Source organism: Ambystoma mexicanum, chromosome 6q, assembly GCF_040938575.1.
Source record: "Ambystoma mexicanum isolate Mex_15411 chromosome 6q, UKY_AmexF1_1, whole genome shotgun sequence".
NCBI classification, from domain to species: domain Eukaryota; kingdom Metazoa; phylum Chordata; class Amphibia; order Caudata; family Ambystomatidae; genus Ambystoma; species Ambystoma mexicanum.
In genome coordinates this window covers 1,360,348,323-1,360,371,632 of record NC_090937.1, presented here as the reverse complement: position 1 = coordinate 1,360,371,632, position 23,310 = coordinate 1,360,348,323, and the positions used below count along the sequence as shown (strand labels likewise).

Here is a 23,310-nt window from a genome sequence, read left to right as displayed (position 1 = left end):
ATGCCGCTAGTGGCTGTATGAAAACTAAACTGTCACCTGGTAAGACTCTGAGGCGGGAATAGAAGCAGACCAGTTTATAGGAATATGTTCATGCATATATATATACTTAAAACGCTCCTGTCGCACTAGTCCAATGCAGGCCAGGTTCATTGTACCTGCCTTGCTGTAGGTGTCCTGAGCCTTATATTTACATGGTTGTGGACATTACCTGCCATAGTGATTATTCACATTATGTTCCACAACACTAGCTGGGATGCCTAGTGATCATGTCAACTTTGTTCAATGTATCTCTCCTACTGGTACATTGCCCATAAATGTCCCCTGATCCCTGGTTATGGTCTTCCAGAAATTCGAAGATTAGTTCTAAGTTTCCAATAGTCTCCATGGGACACTGACAACTGTTTCAGAGCAAGTCTGTCTATTTCCCGAGGATTAGTGACTTTATGCATGGAGGTATGTAGACTAGCCTACTGCTGCAAGCCAAGTTGCTGATATCTCTGTAGAGGGGTGCTTGCTAGCTGTAGTCTGTCAACCTCTCTACTCAAGGTTGAATGACAATTGTCTCAGATAAACCTTGAGAGACCTCCAAGAAGACTAGTAGAAGGGGTCTGAGAGGCCTTGATCAATTGTCTCAAGGTACTGTGCTGGAAACACAGGAGTTGGAAGTTGGGACCAAGTGTCTCTGTGCTAGTACTGTATGGAATATTAAAAAAATCTGTTCATGGGGACAAACACGAGGCATAACAAAGAGCAAATATCACATGAGACAGAACCTGATACTCAGAGGGGGTCCTTGTGTATTTGTCATAAATGCAGATAGGCAGGAATCATTTGGCAAGCATAATGTTCTACAAGTAGGAAACCATCTAATCCAGACTCATTTGATGAATCCTGCAGAGTCATCACTAAACCCCAGCCTACAATGTCTTCCCATGTGGCCAGGGGAAGGCAGCCACTTCCTGATCCTAACCCTGGGGGTGTCACATGCGAGAGGATCACATGGAAGGAGAAGGCTGTCAGTGGGGAGTGGTGACTCCTTTGCGAGAAACAAGATGTTCATCTTCTTGAGATGATGAATGTTCCGTATGTCCCAAGTAACTGACGGCCTGCTGTCATTGCATAAGTCCCTCTCATGAGGAAAACCAAAGAACCTTCTGTGAACGGTTACCTAGACAAAATAAGTTGCACCCCTTGACAGTTCCTAAATGTAATGTGATGTCCTCTAATAGTCAGGGTCTGTCTTGTGTGACTGTTTTAGCCCCAATGTGAAGTCACACATCAATTCTATAACATTTCCTATCTCTGATAACATCCAGTTCAGTAGCCCCATAGAAATGAATGGATATAAAAAGCTCAAACCAATTATGGATTCAAATATCCATAATGCCTGTGGTACTGGGATGAGGAAGAAGAACCCAGAGCCAATGAGTGTCAGAAATGCCACTGAAAAAAATATTCGGTCTAGTTGTTTGAGTACAAGGCACCTGAGCGGGGCCTTTAAAACTGAAGATGAAACACAGCTGTGGGAAGCAGGAATAGAAGCAGAAGGAGCAGGAGACAATCTGCTCTCCCAGGCTGCAGCTTGAGACTGTAATGTGTGCGGAGCAGCAGGTGTACATAAGAGCGAGGAAATGGCAGAGAAGGTGTCCATGAGGAAAACAGGAGATCGGGACAGCCGCGTTCATGGGAGCTGATCAGCTGAGGCCTCCAGAGACAGAGACACAGACAGCCGCGAGACCCACCATAGAGTTCCCAGAGACATCGAGACACTGCAGAGAAGAGACACTGTACTAAGCAGTACCTCAGAAGTACATTGAAGCTGCCAACAGTTAGAGGTGAGCATCAGAAGGACTGCAGGGCTCCGGGGCGCTTCATAAAGTTTTTGGCTCCCTTGAATAAGCCATGCAGAGTCCAAGAGCAGAATAACAGAAGGAGGGGGAGGGAAGGACAGATAAGTGAATGCCCAACTAATACACCTTATTGGCGATATATAAGAAAGCGAACAGTGTGCTGGGGAAACCTATAACCCACATTGCAAACAGCCAAGAGGCTGTTTAAAAGAAGTGAACTTGCAAGACGGGCACAATTTCCCATTTATGAGCAGTCAAATTGGGGAAACCTGTAACCCACATTGCTACTAAAGATAAAAACTGTAGTGTTAGGGATTTCTTTCTGGAAGGAGCATGAACCAGGAAAGGGACCTTTTAGAGTTAGTCCTGGCAGGCGAGTAGACCATGAGAGAAACAGTTGATTGAAAGAAATGTGGTTATGGTAAAAAGGTGTTGAAGAAGAGACATTAAGAGTTATATTCTTTTGACAAACATTTGCATCACCAACACCGGTGAATGTGCTATCTTGACAAAAGCATTTCATTGGAAGAATCAGTCTGGTGCGCTAAGATCTACTTTGAAGTCTGAGAAAGACATTGTGTGGAGAAAACAGTTGCCTTGGTTTATAAACTGGTATTTTGCCTTATCAAGAAGGATATTGTGGAAGAGAGCTATTGCTTTGCTTTTTGAACAAGTGTTTGTAGAAAAGACATTTGCTTTATCTAGAGGAGAGACGCAACGGATGAAAAAGAAATTTTGTTTTGAACTGAAAGTATTTTCCTTGAATAAGAACTTGTTTGAGGTTACTCCTGAATTGATCCAGGGTAAGGGAGTCCAACCCTGGTCACAAGGAGTACTTCCAAAAACATCTATGTTTGGATTTATGCATTATTCTGTTGAACAGTTAGCCAACTATTCCTTGTATATTTATGTTTTACGAATTAGTGTGAGTGTCAGACACTATTGGACATTAGGTCATCTTTCTTTAGTTTTAGTTTGCTAGGTAGCGATACACTCATTAGGATAGTTAAAGATAGACGTTTATCTCAACCCTTTTATTTTAATAAAATGGCAATTATTGATAGAAACTATACCTTTGTGTCTGTCTCGCATTTCTGACACCTCACACTCACATAGGGTCTTTAGCATCATACTACATATGTGGAAGGCCACAAAGAATCATGGTACTAAGTGTGACAAGAAGTGGTCAAAGATCAAGGCAAACCTGCATGTCTACCCCTCGCCCTCACAACATACAGAACGAACAGACCTAGGTCCCTTTATTCAAGTGTTTGTTCATTGGCAGAGTGAACGATGAACTCATGTTTATATATGAACATACTCTGGGAACTGCAGTGCATGGATTCTGTGATCACCCAATCAGTGTTTTTATGGCCTAATGTTTGTCTACATCTTCTAATAGGATTTGGAACTGTGAATGGATGTGTCACCTGCTTTTCCCTCACCGAACCTGAGATGGAGATTATGTGTCATTCTCTACTTAGGCTGGTGATGGAAGTCTTGATAATCAGGTTTTTTGACTAATGTAGATCTGTGTGCTTGTTTTTTTGGAAGTGTTTCCAAATGATTGTGGCAAGATTGAGCATTCCTTTATCAAGCTGAATTAAGCTGAATTTGTTTTATTTCCTCTGTTAGAGGAGTACATCAAGTTGTGGGTGATCGCAGTGGCTTTAGAAATCCTGCCACTATGTACTGACATACGCTCACATCATTTGTTGATAGTCTTATCTATTTAAAACCACAAATTAGAAAGCCATGGTAGAATGCTGGCCGTAGCATTAGCAAAATGTCCTCTTGGTTCTGAATGCCAAGAATTGGGTGTCATTCTCCGGCGCCCACCGAGCAGGCAAGGGGAAAATAGGAACTGAATCAAAATGTGGCAGGTGCCATATTTTTGGGAATCAGGTTTCCACTAAGTGAAACTGTTTGCCATATGTTGTGCCTCAGAGGGCTTACACTCACAAAAGCTCTGAGCGAGGCTCATAGTGTGTACTATCATCGTGTATACATTTACCTTCCACTCTCCCTGATCCATTCCATTCATTGCAACTTCGGCAGTAAATGGTGAGATTGATCCTTTTTGGCACCAGACAAGTTTATTACTCTGTGGCCTTGAATCTACTACTTATGGTCATTGGGGACATAGCTTCTATCAGAAGCATAAAGGCAGGTTCTCCAAACCTGGAAAGTTGTGGCCTTCATACATTGCTAGGGAGAGGATGAGTTGCCATGATTATGATCTCTCATTGAGTTTTGGAGCTCATTCTATCAGCCAACAGACCATCCGTGAAAACTGTCCGTCTGGGTCTAAGAGACAGTCTTTCAGTTGATTTTGTCGATAAGGTATTGACCCACTTTTAAGTGAAGTCGATGTTGTTTAAGAATTGATGTGCTCATTGGCTACAAACAGCATTAATGTTAACACAGTTAAAGCCTACTTGGCTGCTGTACATATTTTTAGGAGAACATCCAAAGAGAGCACTTACTTTTTATACTGACCATACTTGACATGTTAAACAGTCTGCTGAGTTGTTACGCGTCTGTGCCCTTTGTCATTCCAGTATTATACTCAAATCTGTTGCTTGCTTTTTTGACATGGGCTCCTTTCAAACAAATTAAATTCTGCCCATCTATGTTTATTATTGGGATAATGCTTTATCTCATGGCCATTTCCGTTTCAGTGAGCTTCAGACCCTTCACATATACCCTTTCTTTAAATTTTTTAGTATTTTCAATAGGTAAAGTTACACTATGGTACAGAACATCATTTCTTCCCAACCGGTTTCTGAATTTCCAACTTTCACAAAGGACCAGCAATTCAACGTATTCGTCTTCTTTCCTCTTTGTATGCATCTATCCAAGACAAAGGAGGGGTTTCATCAATTGCTATTCTGTAATCAGTTACAAAGTTTATACAGTAGATAATTACCGCTTTCTTGGTTTTTTAGACCCTCAAAATGAGAAAGGCCTTTTCAAAGCAGCACATTTCTTGATGCATTGAATAGTGTTTAAACAAGTGTTGCATACTGGCAGATAATCTGGCAGATAATGAGGTCACAAAACGGGGGCCAGTAGTCAAAAAAGTGCTTCCAATCTTCCATGCCATGTTTCTAGGTTGGACATCTCTAAAGTGGTCACGCACTGTGGACATCTTTGCACCATTTTTCGCAGCTGGACTATTCTCTTCAACGGCAGCTTGATAGAAATGTTCTTATCTTATATTTGTGTCTACTGGTTTATGTTGTGTATGCAACCTGAAGGCATTCTGCAAGAAAGGACTTTTCTTCTAGTACCTACTCCTTCAATCTCTTTTGTATCATAACACACATGTATCCAGGTTATTAGACAAACAGCTCTTCCAGGGCAGGATAATCATTGGAGGACTTTGGCAAGCACTGTGGTGGTTTATTGAGCATTTCTTTAATTGTTAAGTTGTAATATCCACCAACCTTTGCAAACGATTAAAACATGTTTTATTATTTTATAGTAGAATGTAGAACTCTCCAAAATGAATATTTGTTCTCAGAGTTTTGCTCATTAGAGTAAGTCCTTAGGGTCATGCAAGTATTTGTGTTCATAGGTATTTTGCAGTTGACTGGCTAGTGATACTAGTTACAGAGGCTACCAAAATGGGCAGATTCCAAACCATATATGCTGAATGCTGCAGGTACCCACTAGGCTCATTCTGATGAGGTAAAGGGGATTCTAAAAAGTGGCTGCATCAGGGTTTGAAGATATGGCACTCACTTGACAGAGGTTACCCTAATACAGTATAGAGGAATGTAGATCCCTTTGTTTTGAGAATGCACTAGGCATTACATAGCCAGGTCCAAAGGCATTATCCAAGTCGAACTTCAAAGACCAGCAGACAAAAACATCTAAGCAGTGAGAGAGCATACAGCAACCATGATACTGATGAGAATGCAGACGCAATTCCCTCCTGTCATAGGCGGCTTATATGCTGTTTAATAAGGATTATGGGTCGGTAAGGTTGTTCAGTATCTCCAAGAGATCCGGAGTGCCTATAAAACAGATGCAGTAGAGAAACGCTGGCAGTCACACATATCACAACTGGTGATGTTGAATATTTTGTGGCAGGATATAACTGTCAGAAAGCAGCCGAGGCGGTGGGTGAAAAACACACAAAAAGTGGGGCATAGCTGATCCTTGAAGAGCCAATATGCTGTTTCTTTAAACATACCTTTGAAATAAGGCGCACCGTCAAACCCCTACTGCTCTTCTGAGAGGTGCCGGCTTAATCGTTCCTTGGCTGGTGAGGGCAACAGGGAAGGACAGAGATCAATTATGCCCTTGGGCTGGACATCAGCTTCAAATGGAGAATGGTGGCTTAAGAGCCAGAGAAACGGTTGTAACTATCAGTAGGGCCACAAATGGGATACACAGAGATCTGAAAAATGGGTACCAAGGGCATGGGATGGCTGCTCACTTTGTGAACCACCTTCTCATTGTGGTGGAAAGGGTATTGCCCTGATTTTCCTTCAGCCACTGGAACCTTTTCCATATCTTCCACAATGCTGCCATCCACTTCTAGGATTTATCAGTACGTTTGTGACAAAAAGGGAACAATATCAGTATGGTGTACATCTTATAAAGGGCATGGCTGAGTCAAATTCTATGCCAAAGCCTCACAAGATGCTGAAATCACTGTTCAGCACTAAAGGCGTAACTACCCCGATGCTCCAGACCATGAGGCTAGTCCCACTGCTTTAGGAAACCATGAAGCATTCTCCACTGTAACAGTTTATTGAGAAGCCACCCTCAACACGGGGAGTTCCTTGTCTCCCCACTCAAGTGGTTATGCAACAAACTGTTTAAGAGATTCTTTTTTAGCTCTATCTCAGAAATATGTCATAGCCCTTGGATCCCTCACCCCTGAGCTAACAATGAGCCAGAAACCAGGCCACTATATGGGATATATATTGGTATTTATTAAAATTAACGGTAATAGAAATTAGCACGAAAATGTCAAACACCACTTTATCCATGGCACAACACAATCAACTTCTCTCAGCACAAATACATCACAAAAATTCACTTCACTTCACTCCAATCTCTGCAAATTTCCCTTCACAAAATAATTACACTGATCAATAATGAAGGCATTATGTGATGTTGTGCGATTTTGATTTTCCTGCCGGCTTAAAAGGCTAGCAGTAGGATTTCAAGATTGGTTCAAATGCATATGGTATTTATCATTTTGCCCATACTTTTGGTTTAAAATTAACATAGGGTAATTTAGCGGTTTGTTTTTCAGACGCCCGCCCCCATGCTTTGGCCTATGTTGGGAGGTCAGACAGAACAATTGGAATGATTTGGGGGAAGTTTGGATTTCAGACCCCCCCCTTACTGGAAGGCCTGTGTTGGGGAAGGGCCTATGTTGGGGAAGTTGGATAAAAAGGTTGGACGGATTTAAGAACAAAGACACCCCTCTTCCTTAAAGAAGTCGGGGTCAGCTGGACAACAAGGATTACTCAATTAATTTAAAGGCTATAGTTTTCAGCACACACTGGGAAGCGAGCTTTGTTAATTTTGAATTTTAACAAAATTCACCCTGTAGTGTTCTGCCAAATGGGGAATTAATTAAATTAATATGTTTGGTTAAATAGGCTAAGGATCTACATGGTTTTGTCCTCCCCACCCCAGTCCACTATAAAGGGAAAGGATTCAAGGCAAGCAGACTGCCCCATCTTTTGGTTTCCCAGGGCTCAGTTCTACTTACACAGCAAGCCACTGTTTAAGGTTCAGGAAAGCCAGCTGCATCTCAAGACACTCTGGAAAGATAGGGCAGGGGTCTGGTCACTCCACTGTCAAAGATGGCCTCATGCTCTCCACCATAGGACCTAGTCAGCTTTGAGGCCGTCCTAGAAATAGACAGCTCCACCCAAATGCACTCTCAGCAATCTCCTCTGGTGTCTCCTTACAGCTGTCAGATGGTAAATTTAAGCAGCCTTTCTGATGGTCTGTCTCTTATCTCTGTCCTTTATTTCTGTCTTTGTCCCCTTATATACCAGCAATGAAACCACCAATTTTACAATCTTGGGGAAGTACCCTGCAATAATTCCTGCCACTAGGAATGAACAGTTACCCTTCTCTCTCCTCCCAAACCCAGTCCCTAATTCAGGATTGGTTTAGGGGTCTGGAGCAACATATGGCAATTCCCATTTGTAATCGCCCTTTGTTCACCTTTCAACCTTTTGGCAAAAAATAGTTATGTATCACAACTTTATACTTTTACTAGCAACTTCCATAAAAAACATATTGTCTGATTCAGCTAATCATGGAGAATTAGATAAGCCGACCACAAAATCCATACCATGTAGCACGGCCATATGGCACATTTCTGCCGTTTTCATAAAAATCCCAACAGTTATGAATATGCAAGTTATTAAGCATATCCCTAATTTCATTTTCCACCCGCTCACCAAATCTCACATTTGAAACGTGTTAAAATCAGCCAGCAACCTGGCCATTACAGTTCCCAGAGTCACAGGCAGATGCATATTAAATTCCCAAAATTGCCTGGAAATTACATAAAAAAATGGTAGAAAAAATGAAATAAATCCGCCTTATGGTTATTGAGAAAAAGGCCTAAATGATAATAGTCCTTTTAAATTAATGGTGAATCTTCATGTGGGACAAATGGCCCTTTTTCTGCCTTCCAACGATTTTTTTTACACTGGGTCAGCCTGTACCCAGAGTTTTTTTATCAGTCTCCTTTGTGTTAGAAGCTTGCTCTTTGAAGTGGATGCCCCCCAACCCCCCATTTTCACACATATTAGTCATGCTTCACCCAAGGCAAACTTTTCTTAAAGTCAATGCTTTCAGAGCCAGAAGGTCTGGAGAACACTGCATTTGGACACCTTTAGCAGGACATTTTATTGCGGTTGGTCATTAGATGGGAGATGTGACATCTAGGCGGGGAATGGGAAATTTCCTTGTGAAGTTTTTCCCGCAGCCAGCAAAAGGGTTTGCTTCGGTCTGACAGTTTTCATGAAGACAAGTGGCTCTTCAAATGTCACTGGAGTTCTGTAGGTGAAACATAATATACATTGCTTTTTGTCAACCCCCACTTCCTGACATTTTTCTGTGAGCAGTGATACTTTTTTAAAACTTTTAAACTGCTTTTATTTGCACACACCTGTGCATACCGTATTTGTTTTAGACACTGGCAGTGACAGGTAAGTCCCTTTCCACATGGCTCTTTAAAATTTGAAAAACAAAAACAAAGGCCAGGCCGTTTTTGTTTCAGTGCTTAAAGTCCTGTTATTCATGTGAAAGGGACTTCTGTTTGGGGCCTTTAAATGCACCCTGCATGCCCCACCCCTGTTCTTCCATGACATTTTGTTGGGGAAGAGCAAGTTAGAGTGTGGTTTCATTAGGTGTCATTTCCTTCATCAGTGAGTGGGCACTCCTGTCTCCCCTTCCATCTCTGGGTTGGGGGGATTGGCATGGCACCCCATTTTCTTCCTTCTTTTGGGAGTGGGCACTCCAGCCTCCCCTTCCATCTTTGGCTTGAAAGGCATGGCACCGCACCCCTTTCTTCCTTCCTTTCCAGATCCCTGGGGTTATCACCGGACTCTACTCTCACCTCCAGGCTAGAAGTTAAGGAGGTTAGTTCTCTAATAAAAGATAGAAAAAGTGTTTCAGTACTTTATACACACATTTTACCCCAGGAAGATTTCCATAGAATTTACAACAACAACCTACAAGTACAACCTGACATTTTCACCGTCTCACAAAACACATTTTACTTATTTTCTACATTTGTACAATAACACCAAGTAAATATATATATATATATATACACATATACATATACATATATGTACATATATATGTATTTCCTTCCTATTTTTCATCCTTCATTTTCATTCCTCAGATGGTTCCTCTGCTCGACTATCATTCGGCTCATCAATCAGTCGTAAAGCATGCCTGGGATGACAGCTTTTCAACTGGTTGATGTAGACCCATTTTTCTTCTGTCTGTTCTCCTTTTGGGATGCGCATCTTGTATGCAACAGGTGATATTTTATCTACAATTTCAAAGGCACCACGCCAAGATGGGAGGAGTTTTTGCTCCTTGGACTGATGCCTTACAAAATTGTAGGTAAACCTTGTCACTTACTTCATATTCTTTCTTGGTGGTTTTTAGATCATAGTAGGTCTTCATTCCTTCAGACTACTTTTCTAAATTACACCGAGCATAAGCAAAGGCTTGCAGGAGGTGCTTCCTTACATTTTCAATGTACTCATGAGTAGTGGACGCATTTATCAGTGTCTGCTCCTGAGTCCTATAGAGCAGATGGTTGGTAACACCATTTCTTGTCTGGTCATGAGCTCAAATCTTTGTTGCAGAAGATGGTGTAGACCTAATAGCCATCAGGACAAGCAGCAATCGGATGTCCCAACTGGGTTCATAGTCTGCCACAAACTTCTTTAAGATACTCACAATTGTTTTATTGTATCTCTCCACACTCCCCCACCCTCTTGAGGCTGGGTGGTAGGCAATGTAGAGTTTTCTTCTGACCCAAGAATCTCCCACATCTTCGCTAGCACATCACTGGTAAATTGGCTTCCTCAGTCCGACTCAATCCTTTGCAGGAGGCCAAAATGAGAGAAGATGTGGTTGATCATTAGTGCAGCAGTTGTCTCCACCTTGCAGTTCGGGGCTGAAAGCCATTCTACCTACTTTGTGAACAATAAGTAAAAAAGAAAAGGTCAGGCGCGCAGTCTAGTTCCCAGTCTTTTAAATCCTTAAACTAGTAATAACAGGGTTTGATCCCAGCAATGTTAAAAAATAACAGGGTTAAATCCCAAATGTAAGTGGTAATAGGGTTGGATCCCACAAAATGTTCAAAAAATATACCAGGGTTAAATCCCAACTGCCACAAAATGTTCAAAAAATATACCAGGGTTAAATCCCAACTGCCACAAAATGTTCAAAAAATATACCAGGGTTAAATCCCAACTGCCAGTTCAAATGCACAGTAGTTCTGCCTCTCCAAGTACTTTCGAGTCTCCAACTCTCTTCAGGGAGGCTGTGTTTCTTTTCAGCTGTTGCCAATTGCTTTTTTAATTACATTCTCAAGGAATTCTGGTCTTTGTAGTGATGGCACAATGTTTTGTTCAGGAGACCAGGAACTAACTCCCCTCCAAACACACACATCTTGCCCAAAATTGGGGGAGGGGGAAAACCATGATTATGGTTCTCCAAAGTGAGGGCATGACAACCCCCGGTGCTGCTGCCTCCAGGACCCGGGCTTCCTGCAACATTAAGTAAAAAAGAAAAAGGTCAGGTGCGCACTCTAGTTCCCAGTCTTTTTAATCCATAAACTAGTAAAGCAGAGTTTGATCCCAGCAATGTTAAAAACTAACAGGGTTAAATCCCAAATGTAAGTGGTGACAGGGTTGGATCCCACAAAATGTTCAAAAAATATACCAGGGTTAAATCCCAACTGCCACAAAATGTTCAAAAAATATACCAGGGTTAAATCCCAACTGCCAGTTCAAATGCACAGTAGTTCTGCTCCTCCAAGTACTTTCGAGTCTCCAACTCTCTTCAGGGAGGCTGTGTTTCTTTTCAGCTGTTGCCAATTGCTCTTTTAATTACAGTCTCAAGGAATTCTGATCTTTGTAGTGATGGCACAATGTTTTGTTCAGGAGACCAGGAACTAACTCCCCTCCAAACACACGCATCTTACCCAAAATTGGGGGAGGGGGGAAAACCATGATTATGGCTCTCCAAAGTGAGGGCATGACAACCCCCGGTGCTGCTGTCTCCAGGACTCCTCCAGGAATGGGAACTAGAAGTGCGCGCATGACCTTTTCTTTTTAATTTAATGTTGCAGGAAGCCCGGGTTTGAATTGGTAATTGGGATTTAACCCTGGTATATTTTTGAACATTTTGTGGGATCCAACCCTATTACCACTCACATTTGGGAGTTAACCCTGTTATTTTTTAACATTGCTGCGATCAAACCCTGTTATTACTAGTTTAAGGATTAAAATGACTGGGAACTAGAGTGCACGCCTGACCTTTTCTTTTCTTTTTTCTTTTTCACTTTATGAACAAGCATGTCAGAGTCAACATGTACTTTTTTCCTCCAGAAGAGCGAATCAATGGCCCAATGAAATTGACTTGCAAATCTGACCAAAGCAGTGGCATTCCTCTTTTTTGTAGGGGAGCTCTGTGTGTGAGTGAACTGGGTTGGATTTGAGCACACACAAGACACCCCTTTAGGTAAGTGTGGAGGTCCTGGCCCATGTGTGGCCAGTAGGCAACCTTGCACAAGATTTCCAATGTCGTATGAAACTACTTATGACCGGCAGTGGCTGCATCATAGGCATGTTTCATCATCAGGCTTCGTAATTAGGTAAGTACCACCCACTGGTCAATGCCAGATAGGGATCTCCTTACCAACAAACCGTCTTGGATCCAGAACATCTTGGAAAACTTCATCAACACCCAGAGATCCACTTTACTGGCATAATCCGACTCTGTTAGAGGTAAGCTTAGGGGGTCTTCAATGTGTTGATAAAAATTCCCAATGATCGGGTCCTCTTTCAGTGCTGTGATAAAATCTGTCTCTGGGGTATCTTTACTCCACTGCGCTGTTGTGAGTTTGCTGTTAGCCCGAGTTTGTGACCTGGTGACAGCTGGCATTTGTATTTCACCCAGCAGGGATTCCATTTCTTTGAAATCCCCCTGCAGAGCTCTGCTTTTAGCCAGCTGGTCAGCCAGGCCATTCCCAGTCTTATCTGGACCCTCTATCTTGGAATGATCTTCTTCCAATAGATGGTCATCTAAATAAATAAGTAAACAAACATCTCATTGGAGGTCACCAGACCGTTGATTGACTGAATCAGTTTGGCATGCTTTAGGGATTTGTTGTTGGCAGAAAGCATGCCTGGATTGTTCCAGTTATTCAAGTGCTCCACAAACCCATTCCTGACATAATCAGAGTCAGTGATTATGACCAGTTCATTGAGTTGGTGGTGCACTGCAGTGAAGATGGCCTGATAAACGCTCACCAACTCTGCAACCTGACTACTTTGGGGTCCTATTTTATAACCAGTAGAGGATTCTGGGGTATCAGCCAGTCTGATAGCACTGCGAGTAGAGCGCTCGCTTTGACATCTGTGCAAAGCCTGCTGATGCAGGTTCGAATCCCGGCAGGGCCAAACTCAGCCTTTCATCCTTCTAAATGAGCACCGCACATTGTGGGTAATAATAAGCAGCACTCAAATACCTGAGCGTTCGTAGCGCTATATAAATGCTAAATTATTATTATTATTATTCACCCATGCGTTCCCAATGCCAGCCACCAGCTCTTTTTCCCTGGTTGTTATCAACATGGTAAGAGCACCCATCCACATCAACTGCGGGTATCTCCTGACATGTCTCTTCTTCATAGACCTTGTACGGGGAAGTTAAGTATGCCTCTGTGTTGTTGTTGGTCATTAGAATATTCGTCCTCAGGGTTCCATGTAATAATGTCGCCACAAAAATATTTCCATACAAAAATGTCGCCGAAAAATGGTCGTTTTTTTGTGGCGACATTAGTGCATGGAACATGCAGGGGACACCCCCGCAACCCCCAAATTGTTTTTTTTGTTTTTTTTTAAAAACAAATGTTTTGCCCCTGTCGCCATATATATGGTCACCCAAATAATATCGCCACAACATTTTCCCGGCAATATTATTTACGGCGACCATATATGTGGCGATATTATTACCTGGTACCGTCCTCAGACAGTTGACTCTTCTTGTTTTGTCCATATATCACAGGAAAGCCTTGCATGGACCGAATCCACAAAGTAATTCTGGAATTACTAGCGTTCCTTTCCCAGATTCTGTCACTTTGTAGATATTGCAAATGTTGATGAGGAGTTTCGACAATGATGTACTCCCCCTGAATGAATGGCCAGTAATTTTTCAGTGCCCACACCATTGCCAGGAGTGCCTTCTCACTGTCATTGAATTTTTCCTACACAGAGGACAAAGTCTTGCTTGCGTATGAGATGACTTAGTTGACCTTGTCATGCTTTTGGTACAATACCGCTGTTAGGCAAGTATCTAAGAACCCCGTCTCCAAGAAGAACTATTTATGAGGTAAGCCAAACAAGGAGCCTGAGAAAGGCTTATTTTCAGTTTAATTGCCTCGGATTGTTCTGGACCCCTCTCCCACTTGACTCCGGCCTTCTATAAATGGACCAAGGGTCCTCTGCGTAGTCTTCAATGAACCTTCGACTATAATTAGTAAGTCCAAGAAGGCTTCTTAATTCTTGCAGAGTGGTAGGGTCTTTTGGTTTCAATAAGGCTTCCACCTTCTTCACCTGGGGATGAAGACCCTCAGGTGTGATCTCGTGCCCTAAGAAATTCACTCGGGTCTTACACCACTGTGCCTTCTGAAAGGACAGTTTTTCTCCGGCCTTCTGCAACTGTGTTAGAACATAGCAGATTTCTGCTATATGTTCCTCCACATTTGATCTCTTGATCAAAACATCATCCACATAGGCCAGGTTTTCCCTTTCGCCCAACTCGGGCATGGCCTTATGTAGGAAGATGTTGAACTCATTGCCAGAGTTTATGTATCCAAAGGGAGTACGGGTCCAGGTGTACTGCTGCCCCCAAAGGTAAAGGAAAGCTTGTACTGGTCTTCCCTACTCACAGGTACTGTCCAGTAACCATTGGCCAGGACATTGGCTCCGTACACCTTTGACCTTTGATTCTGGGCTAGACCCTGATCGATGTAGGGAAGGGGCCATCTTGACATGTTGACCCGTTTGTTCAACTCCCTCAAGTCTGCAAATAGTCTCCATTGGCTGTTTGGTTTGAAGATCCCCAGTACCGGGTTGTTGAAGGTACTGTGGATTGGACAAATTATCCCACAGGATTCTAAATTCTTAATAATCTCTGTGAGTGACTCCATGGATGCGAGAGGTAACTGGTATTGTTTCACAATTACGGGAGCCATCCCGGGTCCGTGGGAATGGTGGCTGAATGGATGGATGTGCGTCCACAGTCATATGAGTCCACTGAAAAGATATCTTGGAATTCCAGATAGACCTGTTTTAGCTTTTGTCTTTGCTCCTCGGTCTCACAGGCAGCAGCTAGATTGATCCTTCTCTCTGCCATCTGCTTGAAACCTGGAATTTCAGTTGTATCCTCCAGTTGGGTGGAGAGATCTCTTTTGATGGTGTTGACCTGGACAGGGGATTTGAGGTAGTGGTCCTTGACTCTGAACACTACCTCCTCCCTCCTAATGTCACAGGTCACCTCTTCCGCACTGTAGGGCAAGGAAGAGTACACTAGGAAATTCCCCCAATGCCTAGTAAAAATATTTTCTGGAGAAATACTGTCGCTTCTTCATTACCTAAATCAATAGAATAATGTTGGGCATCAACTGCCATTCCAATAAAGGTGTCTGCGCCCAAAGTGATACTTCCTAGGTCGCTGTTATCCACCAGTTTTCGAATGCTGTTTTGTTCTAGGTCCACTACAGGGGTCAGATTTAAATATAAACCTTGCTGGGAATTTAGATTTATATATGAGTCCTGTTGTTTGTGGTCCTGCCCTCGCTTAATTTTGAGAGAACAGTAAATTGTCGCATTTGTCCTGGGATGGTAACCTCTTCTCGCTCTTGAACTTCAACCAAATAAGGCAACAGTTGAGCTAACCAGAATGTTTTTCCATGTTGTCAAAGCCCACAGGGTTACTCCCTAGTCAGGTCCAGGCTTTATTATTATTAGGTCCAAATTGATTGCGAATCGGTTGAGAATGTCACTTCCCAGATAAAAGGCAGAAGGGACATCTCTCACAACCCAAAAATTATGGCCTATACTTTTGTTGCCAATTGACATTTTTAGCATACACCTGCTAGGCAGGAGTGGAATCTGGGGTTTCCCGACCTATTTCCCATTTGTCAATCAATTTAAATGTGGGAATGGTCTGATCTTTTGAGAGTTTCCTGAAAAATTCTTTGCTGATGAAGTTACTTCCATTATTCAGGCATACTCTGGCGAACACTGGTTCATCCCCCTCATTTAACTGATTGGGGAAAACAACTGCTCGCCCTTTTTCTGAATGTCCATCAGACTTTGAGCGGGTTCTTCTTTGTCTGATTTTGGACTGGTGTAACATTTTAGGGTGTTCCCTCCCAGTGCGGACTGCCACCTAAAACTGGGAGGAAGGTTGATTTTCAAGAATGGAGGAGGGTTCCCATCACCAGTTTTTTTTCTAGGGAGATGACAGTGTTGTCTGGGACTTGGTTATTTCTGAAATGGAACTCTACATTCTCATAGCATTGATCAATTACGTGACAGGTACCATTCAGGCTTACATAATTGTACTTGTTTTTAATTTGATAGGGCGGTTAGTCTGAGTCCAGAGGACCTCGTTTACACAGTCGATCAGAGGTGATAACCTCCTCAGGAGATCGTGCCCCAATAAACAAGGTGTGCCCTCTGGAGTCACAATGATCATTGGATATTTCAGCCGGTGCCGTCCAATTTTTATCTGCAGATCCGCAGTCCCTTAGACGGAAATATCATTCTCGTTGAAATTTTAGAGTTGTCTGGGAAGTGGTATGAGTGGAATTTGGTGGCCCTCCCCCCGTCCTGAGTTTAGGCGGTCAAAGGCCCTTTTTGACAGGAGGGTGGCTTGGGATACAGTATCCACTAGAGCTGATAATTCACACTGACCTTGCACCTTAACCGGTGCATAAAATCAACCTTCTTTCTCCTCCAATGTGCAAAGAAAGTGTGAGTCATTTGACAGCCAGGTGGTAATTTTCTTAATATTGAACTCTGACACTGTTATCTTGGGCAACTTTCTGTGACCGCGTTACGGAATCTGTAAAAAAAGACTTGCAGCTCGCAATGGGAGTTGTTGGAGATTCTCCTTTTCGCTGGCTACTTGGCTGTCCCCCGTTACCTGGCAACAGATCTTAGAATCCTTTTAGCGAAAGGACACTCCCTCCGTTTCACTTCTGTGTGGCTCACATGTTTGGGGTTGAATAATTTCTGGTTCTGGGTCGGTCTCCATAATTACCCTGTTCTACTCAGGGTCTTTTGGGGCCCATTTTTCTCTGGGAGGAATTCGCCTATTTTTGAAAGAGAAAGTCTGCTTACCTGAATCCTCTAGGGATTCTAAACTTTCAAAAGGGATAATCCAGATTTCCTCCACAAAGTGGGTTCTTCTTTGGCCTCTCTTACCTACCCTTTGCTCTTTGGGTTCTAACAGTATGGGGGTAGAAAACACTTTTTCAGGCGGAGAGGTTTTTGTGGTTCTGTTTAGGTGATAAAGGGAGCTTCCTCAAGGGCTTGGAATCTCCCCTCCAACCGGGCCTTCTCCTCCGGAACCTGTGGTTTGTCGGAAGTTTCTCCCCATCATTTCCCCCCTGGGGCATCAGACCTGGGTGTTGGGGATTCTGGGAAGCAGGGTTAGGTTGAGTTTGGACTGAGCCCTCAGCATGCACTCAAGTTCAATGGTCAGTTGCTGGACCTGTTGCTCCAGTTGCGAGACCTTGTCTGGGTGTTAGGGAGGTCTCAAGTCATACCTCTGCTTCTCCTAAAAGGGGTAACTGTCCCTTCTCGCGGAGTAGCTCGGTTACTGGAAATTCACCCATAATTTTCCATCCTTCCCCGGGTTCAAGGATCTATTGTCATGGAACCGGGGGGAGAGAGAGGAGGATTGTTTTAGAAGTGCTGGTTTGGGGGATATCTGGGGAAATACTTCAGATTGGGTAGTGGAGTGATACCTCTCTCCTGAGGGAAGTTTGGAGGGAAGCTTCCCATGCAGTACTTACCTGGTTAGTCCCCCCCTTGGGCCGTGGGAGTGTCATGCATACCCCAGGATTGGTTTAGTACAATTGTACCTAGGACTTATATAGGTGGCAGGGTCAGGGGGATCATTGTTCTGAGCCCACACCTGACTACTATTCGATTGGGCCGGGTTGGGGGTTCTCTTCAATCTTGCATTTTGCTTGTTGGCAGGAGAGTTACTTTTAGGCCCTCCATCACCAGATCCAAAGGAGGGGTAATTTTTACCTCTGCTACCTTTGCAGCAGCATGGGTTGTTACATGGTTTGTGGGTTTTATTGGTAGTTTTATTCTCAGCAGGCTTTTTGACCTCATAAATCCTGGTGGCCTGTTCAGTCACCCAATCCTGGGTCCTATGCTCATGAAAGTCATGCACCAACTGAGTCATTATGTATTTGGGTAGAGCATGGAAATATGCAGTCATGAACTCCCAACTATTGGTGTTCACCCGCCGGGAAGTCTGAGTAAATGCCTGCTTTAACTTCTGCACAAACTCCCTAGGCGCCTGGTCTTCCCCACATTGCACTCTTGTGGGTTCCTATGGGCGGAAACAAAGTTCAGTATGGCTGCCTTATAAGTGGATCATTTATGATGATCCTGGTCCTCCAGTTCTGCAAAGAAACTGGAGTACTCAGGTGAGAACTTTTAGCAAATGCTGTACAATCCACATTATTGCTGATCTGGAATGATGCCATCATCTGCTCATAAAGTTCCAGGTGCTCCCATTCCGAATATTTGGCATTCTTGTATGGTGTCAGGAAGCTCTTTATGGCTTTGATTTGTCTTATTGTGTCTTTCACAAAACCCTTGCTCTGCTTCGCTGTCTTTTTCTTCCTATGCACCTGGGTCCATTCGCCTTCTGACTCAGAGCTGCTAGTGGTACTCCCTTCCCTGTCTTCTAGGTGCTCCCTATCTATATGAGACTGAGAATATTTCCCAGAACCACAGGGTCTGGACTCCTCTCGGATGTACCAGAGTGAACTCTCAGGGTCACTCTCCCTGGAGTTCCTTTCAGCCCAGGAAATAACCCAGTTTCCTCATCCCTCCTAAACGGAAGTCTGGAGAATTCCCCCCATCCACTGAATATACCAAGGTTTTTAGAATGCCTTTCCTGGGCTGAGGGTCTGGCTTTTCACCTTCAGTGAAGCGTTCAAGGTTGTCTCTTTGTAGTCGCATCTTCAGCCATCTAACTCCCTGACTTTCTCCTCATAAGAGTTTTCATGGTCTGAAGTACTTACCGTTTTATGCCTTACTTCCCAGGACACAATGGTCTATCTGGCCACTTTCCCTTCTGTGTTGTAGAGATAAACACTCATCAATATCAGACAGGGACAGGCCTTCTTGATCAGTTGGACTAGGCCTGTCTAAGTCTAACTGCCTTATGTCGCCCTGTTCTGGATATGTGTCATGCATGAGGACAGTTACTATTTGTGCATGAGAGGTTGTAAATGACTGGCACAAGGCCCTTGCTGAGAGGGGCACACACACCTTTATCAATGGGCCTTGTCCATTTCCTGTCTGGTCATGATGCCTCAGGTCCTGTCTATAATTTCCTATTTCCTTGGTGAGGCTATCACACCTGTGTCTCTTTTTATTTGCTGTTGGTAGTCAGAGAGCTGGCTTTTTAATTATCTCATGCACCCTGCTCTCAGCTGCCAACCAATCATGTGTTTGCTTCACCTCGTGCTGAAGTGATTCATTTTCCCTCTGTGAGCCGTGTATGCTGTGTGCATATTCAAGGCACTTTTCCTTCAGGAGAATAATCTCTTTATCTTGTTCGTCCCTACATTTTGCTGCCTCCAATAGTTCAGCTTCTATTTGCCTCACTCACTCTACAAGCTTGTTCCTTTCTTCTCTAATTCTGTTCAGTTCCTGAGAACCTGACTGTCTCTTTTCTTCCTCTCTTTCCAACTGATTTTTCATCTGTAATATGACACAGTTATCCTGATTTAAGAGGTCTTTTTCCCGGGCCACCTGCATCCTCTGTTGTTTCAGAGTGCTTACCTGCTGATGTATATGATCAGAGTCATTTTGGGAATCAACCCCTTTTATAATTAACTGACTTCTTTCATTTTTCAACTGCTTTATTTGCAATTGAAAGGCCATACTGTCATCCTGGTCATTTAGCTTGTGTTGCAGTGTGCTTAGATTTTCTACACACTCTTTATGTGCATTTTTCAGTGCACAGAACTGTGTTTTATGCTCTGCACTCACTTGTTGCAGTGTTTTCAGCTCACTATGAGTTGTTGAACACAATATTGGGCCTGTGACAGGGCTCCAGTCTGATTCATACTACTAGCCTCACTATTTTGGCAATGCTCTTTTACTAAAATCAATGAAAATGTAACTGAGCAGTTAGCTGAGCCATTTGTAACATTCCAACTTCCTTTCATCACGGGATGTTTTTTCGCTGGGTTTTTTGCCGCAATTTTATTTTAGAAAAAAAAACATCACATTTTTTAGGGGGGGGTTAGTGAATTATATATATGGGGTGTGGGTGATTGGGAATAAACACAAATGAGAGAAAATGGAGAGGTTGGGGGAACCCCCAAAAATTATAAAAACAAATTTGATGGGTTTTTTCTTAAAACAAATCGCAGTACAAAACTCAGCTAAAAAACATCCGCGATGAAATGGCATGGAACCTTTGTAACTGTTCATCGCGAGCAGTTGTCATATAAAATGCTCCAAGTGTTTTGTGCAATATTCCGGCTTCAATCCAAATATCATTTATTACTGAGGTGACCTCCCGCACAGTTCTGGTTTGCCAGTTTCCTGCATCGTCCTCAACCTATTCTCCTTCAAGAAATAATTTAGTTAGGAGAAGATCACTAGCTTCCCCAATTTGTACAGTAATCATTTTCACTATTGTTTTTTGCACTTTAATACAACTTTCTTTATGCAGGGATAAAATCACCTTGTCCCTGCTTGATTTCCTCGCTGAAATAAATTTTTACACACTCTTAATTTTTTACCCATACACCTCCCTGGAACTCAGGAGTCAAGTCCTAGCGGCACTTTAATAAAACAAAGATGACCTTCCCTCCACCTTAATGTAATTGCATTCAAAATGAATAGACTGTCACAATGTACTTGTCATGGGTCAGGAATAGGCGCTAAATCCCGGCCTGAGCCCCGATTTTGTAACAGTTTATTGAGAAGCCACACTGAACACGGGGAGTTCCTTCCCTCCCAACACAAATGGTTATGCAACAAACTGTTTAACAGATTCTTTTTTTAGCCCTATATCAGACACATATCATGCCCCTTAGATTCCTCTCCCCTCAGCTAACAATAAGCCAAGAACAAGGCCAGTGTATAGGAAATATATTGGTATTTATTTAAATTAAAGGTAATAGAAATTAGCATGAAAATGTCAAAGACCACTTTATCCGTGGCACAACACAATCAACTTCTCTCAGCATAAATAAATCCAAAAGTGAGTTAAAAAGAACACAATCACAATTTTTCACTTTCTGCAAATTTCCTTTCACAAAATAATTACACTGATGGTCTGACCTGGCGGGTTTAACACCACCCGCCTGCAGGCAGAAACCAAGGCAGTTATCATGTGATGTTGTGCGATTTTGATTTTCCGGCCAGCTTAAAAAGGCTAGCAGTAGGATTTCAAGATTGGTTCAAATACATATGGCAATTATGATTTCACCCACCGTTTTGGTTTAAAATAAACATATAGTGATTTAGCGGTTTGTTTTTCAGATCCCTCTTGCTTTGGTCTATTTTGGAATGTCGGACAGAAAAACTGGAATGATTTGGGGAATTTCGGATTTCAGATCCCCCTTAATGAAAGGCCTGTGTTGGGGAAGCTGGATAAAAAGTTTAGTCAGATTTAAGAACAAAGATGCCCCTCTTCCTTAAACAAGTTGGCATCAGCTGGACAACAAGGATTACTAGATTCATTTATGGGCTATAGTTTTCAGCACACACTGGGAAGTGAGCGTAGTTAATTTTGATTTTTTAACAGAATTCTCCCCATTCTGCCAAATGGGGAATTAATTAAATTAATATTTTTGCTTAAATAGGCCAAGGTGCTACACAGTTTTGGCCCCCGCACCCACCCACTATAAAGGGAAAGGATTCAAGGCAAGCATACTGCCCCACCTTTTGGTTTCCCTGGGATCAGTTCCACTTGCATAGGAAGCCTCTGTTTAAGGTTCAGGAAAGCCAGCTGCATCTCGGGACACTCTGGAAAGATAGGGCAGGGGTCTGGTCACTCCACTCTCGAAGATGGCCTCCCACTCTCCACCATAGGACCCATTCAGCTTTGAGGCCTTTCTAGGAATAGACAGCTCCACCCAGATGCACTCTCCGCCATCTCGTCTGGTGTCTCCTTACAGCTGTCAGATGGTATATTTCAGCAGCCTTCCTGATGGTCAGTCTCTTCTCTCTGTCCTGTCTTTATGTCTTTATTCTGTGTGTCAAGTCCCCCATTACATAGCATGGGGGACCCTGTAATAATTGTGGAAGTACCCTGCAATAATTCTTGCCGCTAGGATTGGACAGATACCCTTCTTTCTCCCCCCAAACCCAGTCTCCAAGTCAGGATTGGTTTAGGGGTCTGGAGCAACATATGGCATCCCATTTGTAATTGCCCTTTGTTCTCCTTTCAACATTTTGGCAAAAACTAGTTATGTATCACAACTTCATAATTTTACTAGCAACTGCCATAATAAACATATTTTCGGATTCAGCTAATCATGAAGAATTAGATAAGATGACCACCAAATCTGTACCATAGCATGGCCATATTGCAAATTTCTGCCATTTCCATAAAAAGCACAACAGGTATGAATATGTACGTTATTGAGCATATCCCTAATTTCATTTACACCCGCTCACCAAATCTCAAATTTGAAACCTGTTCAAATCAGCCAGAAACCTCATTTAACTGGCCATTACAGTTCTCAGAGTCACAGATAGATGAACTTTAGATCCCCAAAATCGGCTGGAAATTATATAAAAATTGGTACAAAAATTAAATCAATCCGCCTTATGGTTGCTGAGAAAAAGTCCTAAATGATAATAGTCCTTTAAAATTAATGGTGAATCTTCATGTGGGACAAATGGCCCTTTTTCTGCCTTGCGTCCATTTATTTTCACTGGGTCAGACTGTACCCAAAGTAATTTTTATTAGTCTCCCTCATGCTGGAAGCTTGCTCTTTGAAGTGGGTCCCCCCATGTTCACACATATAAGTCATGCTCCAGCCAAGGGTAACTTTTCTTGAAGTCAGTGCTTTCAGAGCCAGCAGGTCTAGAGAACACTGAATGTTGACACCTTTAGCAGGACATTTTATGCGGTTGGTCATTAGATGGGAGATGTGACATCCAGGCTGGGAGTGGGAAATTTCATTGTAAAGTTTTTCCTACAGCCAGCAAAAGGGTTTTCCTGGGGCTGACATTTTCCATGAAGACAAAGTGGCTCTTCAAATATCACTGGAGTTGTGTAGGTGAAACATAATATACATTGCTTATTGTCAACCCGCATATCATGGTTTGTTTTCCTGACATTTTTCTGTGAGCAGTAATACGTTTTAAAACTTTTAAACTGCTTTTATTTGCACATACCTGTTAGGGCCGTTTTTGTTCTCAATGTTTAA

General features: G+C 42.8%; 1 protein-coding gene and 1 long non-coding RNA gene across 4 annotated transcripts in view; one reads left to right on the top strand and one right to left on the bottom strand.

Annotated features, from left to right (window-relative positions):
• Nucleotides 1-23,310, top strand: part of JAKMIP1 (janus kinase and microtubule interacting protein 1) — a 3,487,328-nt gene that overhangs the window by 3,218,619 nt on the left and 245,399 nt on the right. The window lies entirely within an intron of this gene.
• LOC138516681 (uncharacterized) overlaps nt 1-23,310 on the bottom strand; it is a 575,944-nt gene that overhangs the window by 377,511 nt on the left and 175,123 nt on the right. The gene's annotated exons all lie outside the window — the stretch shown is intronic.